The 10,463-nt window shown below is 37.7% G+C and overlaps 1 long non-coding RNA gene across 2 annotated transcripts; it reads right to left on the reverse strand.

Moving 5' to 3' along the window:
* Positions 1-3,729: 3,729 nt before the first annotated feature.
* Positions 3,730-7,696, reverse strand: LOC309508274. 2 transcript variants are annotated; one of them, XR_014209439.1, is made up of 9 exons: positions 7,416-7,696; positions 7,200-7,304; positions 7,031-7,099; positions 6,876-6,948; positions 6,718-6,764; positions 6,259-6,349; positions 6,068-6,166; positions 5,727-5,850; positions 3,730-4,123 (listed from the first exon to the last, which is right to left on the reverse strand). It is a non-coding gene; the product is annotated as an uncharacterized lncRNA (long non-coding RNA). The 2 variants fall into 2 exon arrangements; XR_014209438.1 differs by lacking the exon at positions 6,718-6,764.
* Between the last annotated feature and the right edge of the window lie 2,767 nt (positions 7,697-10,463).

The following is a 10,463-nucleotide window of genomic DNA, read 5'->3' on the forward strand; positions in this document are numbered from 1 at the left end:
TTTTTATGGGGCTGCCCATGGATGTACATGTTTTTGCAGACCTGACTTTGTGTCTGCCCTCCTCTGAGAGATGTATTTTCTTCTTCTAGCATTGCAATGAGAAGTGAGCCCAATTAAATGAACTGAAATGCAGACTGTGAGCTTGTCTCGGCCAAATCACACAATCATTTAATGAACCCACAGTTTTAATTACATGATTATTTGATTCTGTTTTGATGTCTTTTACTACTTCTTTCCTAACCAAATCTTTTATGCAAAAGCTGATGATTAAAACATTGAATTTTCAGCATCATTACTCCAGACGTCAGTGTCACATGATCCTTGAGAAATCATTCTAAAATGCTGATTTGGAGCTGATTTTTTTATACTCTTACTACAGTCAAAAAAAAAAAAAAAAAAAAAACTCTTGAAATGTTAGTTCAAATCTATTGGTTTATGTTATTTGGTAACAATTAAGCTGGTGTTTTTCACACTGTGCCCTTTGCTGCAATTGCAGTATAATAATTTATTGGAGAGCTGCCATTCATGTCATTCACAGTCCCTGCTTCCGATTGTGTTTGTAAAATGCTGCTTGTTATAGCAGCTAGTAGTACATTTCTAATTTTAGTCTTCTTAAGACTAAAGTTCTTCTTTTTCCTGCTTGTTAGCCCGGTTAACAGTGCACTTCAACAGTTCAGGGTGTTTTCCTCTTTGAGCTCTCTACACATGAACTCCATTACAACTCTCCAAGTCCTCTGTGTAGGTGGGCCGTATAACTTCTACATCATCAGCACCTTCTGACAAGGCTTGGTACTTATTAATATCCTCTTGTGTGTGTGCACCTGTCACTTATGATATTACGCAAGTAAAACATCCATGTGTTTATTTCTGTGAAACATTCACCCTTCATTTATTATTTCCCAGTCTGTTGTAGAGCAAGATCAAATTTAATTGGGATTAAATAGGCTGAAATATCTTTAAAAATCAAAGATTTCTTTTAAGAGTCTTCTTCAGTTGTGCTTGTTTCAAGCAAACTGATTGTGTTCTTCACTCAGGCTGCGTTCTCTCCTCTGCTCTGACAAAGGTTTTGCTTTGTTTTGCCGGGCTGATGTGCTTGATTTTGACTTGTGTTTTAGCCAATTATCTCAGGTTTTACATTCAGCACCTTGCCATGGCACCAAACTTCTCTCAGCTTTCAGAACAGAAAAGAAGGTGCATCAGATGGACTGGTTCAACACTTGATTAATGCCATATCCACTCTGTCTTGCTGGTGTTGACTTTTTCCTCATCTGCCTGCACACTTCATAATGCATCATATGGAAGTGTATCTACTAGATCTGACAAACATGTTTCAACCTACTTGACTGCTTTCCACTTCCTCCTGGTCTTCATTTTCATACCACCATCATCAAGACAGAGTCTGTCAGTGAAAATGTAAATTTTACATTTTTAACAAATGTAACAGCTTGATCTGATCCACATGAGATAATAAAGCAGAATAAGACAGAATTTAATTTGCCTTGGTTTTATAAATGGCAAATATATTGTGTGGAACAATCTTGAAATCTTGAAACGGAAAGACAAACACTTGAGGATAATTGCTAAAAGCCATGAAAGTACAGCTTGAAAAAAACTGCCTCAGAATTTAACCATCACCTTTGTACCCAGGTCTCTAAAGAACAAGCTCTGCACACTGTGAGCTTCACAAACTGCAATTTCAGGTATAGGGGATGCCATTCAGGAAGCTATTTGTTTATACAATCATATTTTTGTCACATGCAAATTCACGGTCAAAAATCTTAGGCTGTGAATGAGTGCTCCTTGTCCTTTAAATGCAGTCTTGCCTGAATGGGTTCTCCTATTTATGCAGTGTGCTTATCATCCTAATGTTCTGCTTACCCAGTGTACATGAACGCCTATATAACTCATATTTGTGAGCATTTGATATTTCTGGTTCCTTGGACACAAGAGCTATGGAGAATGTGCATCAGCCGTGTATTTACCCAGGAGGCAAGAAAGGCATGCATACTTAATGGTCGACGGAAGTCCCTTGAAACGTACAGCATTATTCAATGTGTTAAAGACCCACTCCGATGAAAATCATGTTTTTCTAGGTGTTAACATGTTCTTGTGGTATTTTTCTGATGTTAGAGGACATATCTTGAGAAAAATAAATTCAAAGTTGTATTTCTGAGTATTTCTGCATTCAAATGGCTGTGAATCAGTAGCAGACGCTAAAATGCCGGCTAAAATAGACTGGAGTTGTGACGTAGTAACTCCACTGGGCGGGGCCACAAGCTCATACTCCCCTCCGCCCCGCCCCGCCCGGCCCGCTCAGGTTCTGAGGAGTAGAGAAGACGATGGCGGATCAATACCTATGTGCGGCAGCGGGTTGCAATGCTAAGAGGAGAGATATTGGTATTAGCTTTCATGCTTTACCAAAACATGTTGCTGTGAGAGATGAATGGATTACGTTCCAGGGTTCCAGACTGCGACCATTTTTTGAGAATGTGCAAGTTAAAATTTTATGTGGTCGCATTTGTGCGAGTGCATGGTCATGTACTACTCAGTTAAATTCACGCATGAATTTTCCTGCATTTAACTTGTTTTAGCGCCCGCCAAAGTGAATTTTAGTCCCGCCAAAGTCTTATTTGATCGGCGAGTAATGTAGATGAACTGCTGCGCTTGTTTAAATGAAAGAACGAGCAGAGAGAGAGAGCCGGACGCGCGCGCGCGCACTCTCTGTCTTCGGAGCCAGGCGAAAATGTAAACAAGACCTTACCGTCTCCAAACTAAGCGCTGTCTTGCTCTCTCTCCCTCGCACATATTAATCAAAATAAATCGACACGGCGGTAAAAGGTCGGAAGACCAAAGTTTCATGTGGAGCATTCTGAGATTTTTTTTCTTTTTTTTTCTGAATTGCCGCTGGGTGTGAATTGTGCTAAATAAGTTTCCTTATCTTCTCTGAAAAGCGTTCCGGACATTCAGCTGACATAAAACAACACTTTAATTAAACGAAAAAAACTATCCAGTGATGAAATGTTTTCTGTGTTGACAGAAAGAAAGACAGAAAGAGGCTGTTGCTGCCTATGTATCTCGCTTCAGCCAACGGCTCCGCCCACAACGCAGAGGCGAATTGCTAATGAGCTACTGCCGCTCTGCTGAAGCGAAGTCCCAGAAAACGGCACAGGTTTTGTGATTTTGGCTAAAAACGGCATAATCATAATTTAAAGACCACTGAGAATGTTTAAAAATAGCTCAAAATATGATCGGAGTGGGACTTTAACGTAATTTCCACTGAAACAAGAACATCGAACAGCTCCACCCCCTTTTTAAAATAGCCAATAGCATTTAGTTCAGACAGGACCACTTTGGCAAGTTACTTTGAGTTTATTAAAACACAATTTATCTTTGGTGGTACACTGTAAAGAGGTTGCTGTAAATTTTACAGTAACTTACTGGCAGCTGGATGCCAGTAAGTTACTGTAAAATGTTTTACAGTATTATTACTGTATTTTCACTTACAGTATACTGTACCACTTACTGTAATTGCATTTACAGTATTAGTACTGTATTTTCACGTACAGTATACTGTATCATTTACTGTACTTGCATTTACAGTATTATTACTGTATTTTCATTTACAGTATTAGTATTGAGTTTTTTTTTTTTTTTTTATCATTTAAATTATCTTTTTTTAATTTATGTTTACCCCCCCCCCAAAAAAAAAATCACAATAACTCACAAACATTTGTCCTTATAATATTCTTTTTAATCGTTGAACATTTTGTTTTAGAAGTACAAATTACAAATCTTGACCTTTAGGAGCCACTAGCTGAAGAAAAAAAAAGGCAACATCTCCAAAGTCCATAGAATTAATCTCCTGGTGACCATTTGTATCTGTAGCATGGCAAAAAAAACGTACACACACTGAAAAGCAAAACAGGCCTTAAAACAATAAAATACAGTCAAAGTCAGTGTTGTGTTGTTACATTTCAGTAATTTTGCCAGTCAAAGTTGACAAGCTCTCTGATGAGAAACACTGAGGATTTCAGGCTGATGCTTTTCTTTGGACCTTTCCAGATTTCCATCTGATCTGTGCCTTTGGTGTTTGGTGCCATCAGGGTTGACTCTCAGAATGAACCTGCAAACACAAGCAGGGAAAAATATATAATTTTTTCAGACCGGTGTTGGCAGAATTTTCCCTAACCCTCAAACTTGATGCTGCATGTACTTTGGCGTTAATAAAAGCACTACATCTGATTCTGAATCCACCTACAGCAGTGGTGGGGGAAAAATCTATTCTGTTCAGTGTCGCGACATTTTCCGCACGCAATTATATTGATACAGTAGCGCAAAGGATTCCAATATAGGTTATAAGGCTGTGACGGTGGCAGTTTTTTTTTACCACTGCGGTGGTAATGGACCAACTACCTGCAGTGGTTGGGGGGTTATTATGAAAATTGAAATACATTTTTTTAGTTTATTCGAGCAAAAAAGTCTTTATTTGAGCAATTCCGTCAAAGAAGCAACACAAAGCCTGTAAAGCATTCAAATACATATCAGTAAATATTAGAAACTTACATAATAGAAAAGTTAAATCTATAAAAAAAAAAAAAACTTTCGTTTAATACTTCCACACAAAGACACGTGATTCCACATGAAGCCATACCGCTCTGTGCTTTGAGTGGGATGACACGAGGAGGAAAGAGACCATCGATCTATTTTCTGATATCTTCATGTTTTCTACTTGTTGTAAAAGGTATGAAAAGTGAATTTAATCTTCCACAAGGGCAAGACATTTAAGCTATGTTTGAAATTGCGCTGCCAAAGAGAGCGAAACTAAAAATCAAATAAACTTGACGCGCCGTACATCTCTAATAACAAGCAAAAACTGTGTTGAAATGAATCTGACGTGCAAGTAAAAATGTAGGCTATCTGTCCTAAAACCTTTTTCTACTTTACCACAGTAAAGAATGTGAATGTAATAGGCCTAAATAAAAGCGAACCAAGGAAGAAACGTTTATAATCCCCTTCGAAAATCGAGACGTAAGTGAAGATTGTGGGAAAAAAACAAGGTATTACATGCAGGGATGAGTCACAATTTTTGGATATTCGATTAGTTTATTTAATTATAGAATTATAGTATATCGAATAGGTTGTGTAATTATTCTCTAAAATAAAATCTCCATGTTTTTGGTGCTAATACGGTGGTGACGCGTTCATATAATTACGTTCTGTAATAAGGTCCTGTGTCCTGAATGTTCAAGGACAAAATTTCTGCACTAGCCTCCAGTAAATGTGTAGAAGATGTTCACAGATTTAATGTGACATTTGAAGTGAGTTGAGCAGTCTTATTTTTTGTAATGTCTTTGAATAATATGGGGGACATGAATCGCAATATATCGCAGAATCGAATCGCAATACTTGCTGTATCGCAATGTTAGGAAGCGCAATAATATTGAATTGTGGCCCAAATATCGCAATAATATCGAATCATCAAATTTTTGCCAATTTCCACCCCTGACCTACAGGGATGGTATTACCCCATAATACATTACATTAAAATCATTAAAGCTTCATTCTTTTTCAATACATTCCTGTAGCTTAGATTTCCAGGGAATGGATCATTTAAATTAAACTTAATACAATGTAAGTTGCTTTGGATAAAAGTGACTTCCAAATGCATGCATGTAAATGTAATGTAATGTAATAAAAAAAATATATATATATATATATTGGTTTACCTGATTCTGCATTCGACAAAATAGACCGCTAATGCTGAAGAGTCGTCTGTTAGCAGTTGTAACTGGATGATGATTCTGCCCTTCATTGTCAGCATCCATGTTTTTGCTTTGAGAACAGACTCTCCTGAAACAGATAAAGTCACAGCAGCCTTTTAGTGTTTTAGTTTACAGAAAAAAACTAAAATACAATAACAGAACTTATTACTAACAACAATAACATGTGGGGTGAAGATGAGGTAAGATATAATGTTGTATGGTGTTTATAGTTTTTAATCAATTAAACAACATTAAAAATATTAGTTAGCAAAACTTTGCTATATTGATAATGGTATATTGCTAACCCTTTCCTCCTCCTTCTCCTCTTCCTCCACCAACGTCAACCCGTTCTGTGTATTAGTGGAGAGCGTCAGCAGTGATGTACAGTCCGGAGGGAATGGCCGCTGCAAATTCAAAATAAAGAACAGAAAAGAACATGTTTGCCTGCTTAACTAATGCATACTTCAGCTAATTTAGTTGATGTCATCTTACTCACCTGTAGATGTTATCACCATTATGAAGGCAATCACAAAAAAGACTCCAAAATACACCTCCGACATTTCAGACGACATAATTCAGACCACAAACTTGAAAATAAAACAAAAGATGAAATTAACAATGGTGTTGGATAAAGGGTTAGTTTACTCAAAATTGTAAATTCTGTCACCATTTACTCACCCTCAACTTGTTCATAACTTCCATTAAATTATTTAATGTGCTGTATACAAAAGAAGATATTTTAAAGAACATGAGCAACCAAACAGTTACTGGTCCCCATTGACATCCAAAGTATTTTTTCTATTATAGAAGTCCATGCGGACCAGCCACTATTTACCAACATTATTCAAAATATCTTATTTTATGTTCAGACGAAAGAACTTCATGCAGGTTTAGAACACGTTGTGGGCGAGTAAATGATGACATAGGCCTACATAATTTTCTGTTTAAGGTGTACTACGTTATCCCTTTAACTTAGTTTTACTCAGTATTTACGTTGTACATCTGCCAAAAAGTTGTGAAAGAGGAGACAGAACATACCAAAGTTATTATGCTTCTCTGTTTAATAAGTTTACTTCGGCTAATTTAGGTGAAGTTGACCATAACGTTACATACCAGTTGATGTTATCACAATGAAAAGGCTCCAACACACTCCATCGTTGCAGATAGCATTATCCAGATCACAAACCTGAAAATAAATCATATAGGCCTACGTGAAAATATTGTTTAAAACCCGCACTTTAACAAGGGTTTCGTCTATCTCACTTTACCTCAGTTTTTCACGTTGAGTTCGCTGTTAGCTCGGTTAACGTTACCGTCGACTCCGCCCGCCTGATGAGCTAACTTGCGTTAAAGAGGCAGAGGAACACACAACCATTATTTTTTATAGTTTTAACTAAAGAATATTTCGGCTAATATAAGTGAACTTAACTTACTCACCAGTTAATATTATCACCGTGACAGCGACCCGGCCGACAGTCAGGAAAAAAGACAGTAATAAAGGCACCAAAAAACCATTCTGAGGACAGTCAGGAAAAAAAGGCACTAAAACCATTCAGACGAAAACAAAACGATACATCATGTTAGTTTGCTGTTAACATAAGTAAAAAAAATTGAAAATGTTTGTTTTACATAAAATAGAAATTATATACTAACCTTTTTGGTGAGTTACATGATCTTTTGTCCGTGCATTAACTGCCACTTCACCCCTCAAAAAAACACTTGAAAAGAAATCCCTCTTGCCATTGGTCAGTTTTTCGCGGGCAAGTTCACTACTGTAAATTGATTTACAGTAGTGAAGAATTACAGTAGTGACCCTATATTTTCCCATAATCCTTTGCTGTTTACAGTAACATACTGTATACATATTTTACAGTATCTTACTGTACATATTACAGTAAAATACTGTTCAAATTACAGAAATCCGTTACAGTGTATGGTTCCTTATGGGGGTTCTTGCTCCATAATTAATGAGTTCTGAAACAAAAGAAGATGACAGCCATAACATGCACAGTAATATGCTTGCTTATAGTGGTGAGTGGTTGCGAACAGTTTGAGCATGCTTTCCGAGCAATAATGTATTGGAGAAACGGTCAGAGATTAGGAGGAAACTGCGGCTTTACCGAACTCAATGGCTCTGGCCGAGCTGTGATGTAAAATCGAGCGCAGCGTTAGTTCAGGCAGGCCACATAGCCATAGTGCTGCGATCAGCTGTCAAATCGCTCCAACCACTACCATTCTCCTATTAGGCCGAAAGGACATACTGCTATACATATGAATTGAATTGAATGCTTAATGCTTCTAAAGGTGAATTGTTTTGGAGCACACTAGCTTATAGATAACAGTAAGGCTAACATATTCATACTAAAAGCCAAAAAACTAAAATTTTGAGTTCATGGGGACTTCAAAATCAATCAATTTGACCAATCAAAATCAATGAAATATGACTTTGAAATAGCGTGTAACATTGTCCAGCAGTGGCATACACATTATGTCAGAACCAGCAACTCTGTTGCTTTTTTTTTTGAGCTCTTCGCATTAAATTAGGTCTTAAAGTGTGTGAAAAGGCATAAGCTGTTAGACTTTGATGTAACTTTTTAAATAAATATACATGTTAATATAATGTTGTTAATGTACATGCAAAAATATTATAGCATTGGTTGCTGATAGCCTAGGGTAATGTTGTTTTATATGCATTAACATGAATTTACATGTTTGTGAAAAAACACAAACACATTAAAGTCCAACATGATACTGATTTATTCTAGAACATATATTATATGTTATGTGCATGTACTTGTGCTTTCTTTTTCCATGCATGCTGATTATGCAGACAGGTATTAAGTATTATTTCAGTGCAAAGGACAAGTCAGAATATTTGACAGTGAAATCCCCTTTACTACAATAACGTTCAACCTCATTTCAAACAATTCTGTTGTTGAAACATCATACCAGACTCAGTTGTTCTAACTGTAACAAGCAAATGAGAATTTAACTGTACATGCACACAAGTGTGTCACTCTTCTGTGTGTAAAACACACTTGATTGCTTTTACAGGTTATTTGCTTCAGTTTGATGCACATGATATAAAGGCATAAATAAGAGCATATATTCATATATGAAGCAATTTCACACGAGAAAGTGTGTTATGGATGCAGGTTCTGCCATTAATACACAAGATTACCAAATTTAATAAGTCAGAGTAAATCAAGCGAAGACGGAGTCATTTCTGAGAAGTTATTATAGTGATAAGGACACAGTAGGATTGCGTGACACTGCTTTTATACAACAGTTTAATACAAATTCAGTTCATTTCGAGTAACTTACATTTTAGACGTAATGATGTTGAAAATACTTGAAAGTTCCAAACAAAGCCACAGCGGATTCATTCCAACAGTACTGGGTGTTTTGTTCCTGAATTAACCAAACAAATTGGTCAAATGAATTTTTCAGTGATTCACTCATTAAGACTTGTCACTTGTCTCCAACCTGATTTCAAAGAAATCTTAACTGTTTTACTAGGTGGCGATTTTGTTTGAATTTAATTTGCATGATGTGAATCATATGAAAACATGATTTTTATAAAAAAGCATGAATTTCCTCCCTAGGACAGCTAACACTGGCAGTGTTCGAAATTGCCCCCTATACCCTCATACCTGTATGATAGGCTATTAAGCTGTACCCACATTGGACCAGCGGTTTGGAAAATGGATGGTTGGCTGATTCAGCAGCGGGACCATCTTCTGGCGAGACGCGGGAATTCATTCGGCACGACCGGCACGGTGCATTGTGGGTATTCTTTAGCTGTTGAGCATACATCGGTTGTACACTTGTTATTGCAGTGCATTGTGGGATTGAATGAATGCACTCGATGACGTCCACTATGGTTTCGGACACCAGTACAAATGACTGTCCCCTCAAATAGTACTCTATTTAAGGGTATAGGGGTGATTTCGGACACAGCCCGCGTCTACACTGGACGTGACCGTGGACACGTCACATTACGCCGCGCCGCAACAGCTAGAAGCTGTCTACACTGGACGCTACAAAGAGACCATTGCAATTTTATTTGTATTTCTTGTGAGAAGTATTGCGAGTGCTTGAAGTACGTCTTAAAGGCACACTATGCATTTTTTTCTCAAACAGCGACCCCTAGAGTACTTAGAGTACCTGGAGTACTTGTATTTAGCATTACTGTCGTAAATACCACTCACGCAGAGCCGTCTCTGCACTCTTCCTACCGCGCTCTCTTCTTTTCTTCGTCGACTCTGCCATGATTCGTGTCTGAAATGCGTGCTAGTGTCTTCCATAGAGGCTGCTTCATATGTTGTTGATGTATGTGACGTTGTGCTGTAAAGCAAGTCGTGATTCTCGTGAGATTTGTCGGGGCGCCACCTCTTAAACTTGCATTGCTGGTTTTGCCAGCGGCGTCCCCCCCTGCTTTGCTATCGGGATGATTCGCCTTCCTACGAGTTTGTTTACCATCGAAATGATTTTGAAGCTGTTATATTAAGGTACAAATCTTGCAAAGTGTGCCTTTAAATAGAACTAGGCATCAGTTTACTGTCAGGGAATTATCGTGTCACGTCACGCCGTGCTGCACCAAATCCCGCCAATATTATCAAGCCACATCCCCTGTAGACAACACTGATAAGGCTATAGATCTTATGGAGCCCCGCCCCTTTTCAGCACTGCGCTTGTTGT

The sequence above is a fragment of the Leuciscus leuciscus genome (assembly GCF_965113295.1).
Source record: "Leuciscus leuciscus genome assembly, chromosome: 10".
Lineage (NCBI taxonomy): Eukaryota > Metazoa > Chordata > Actinopteri > Cypriniformes > Leuciscidae > Leuciscus > Leuciscus leuciscus.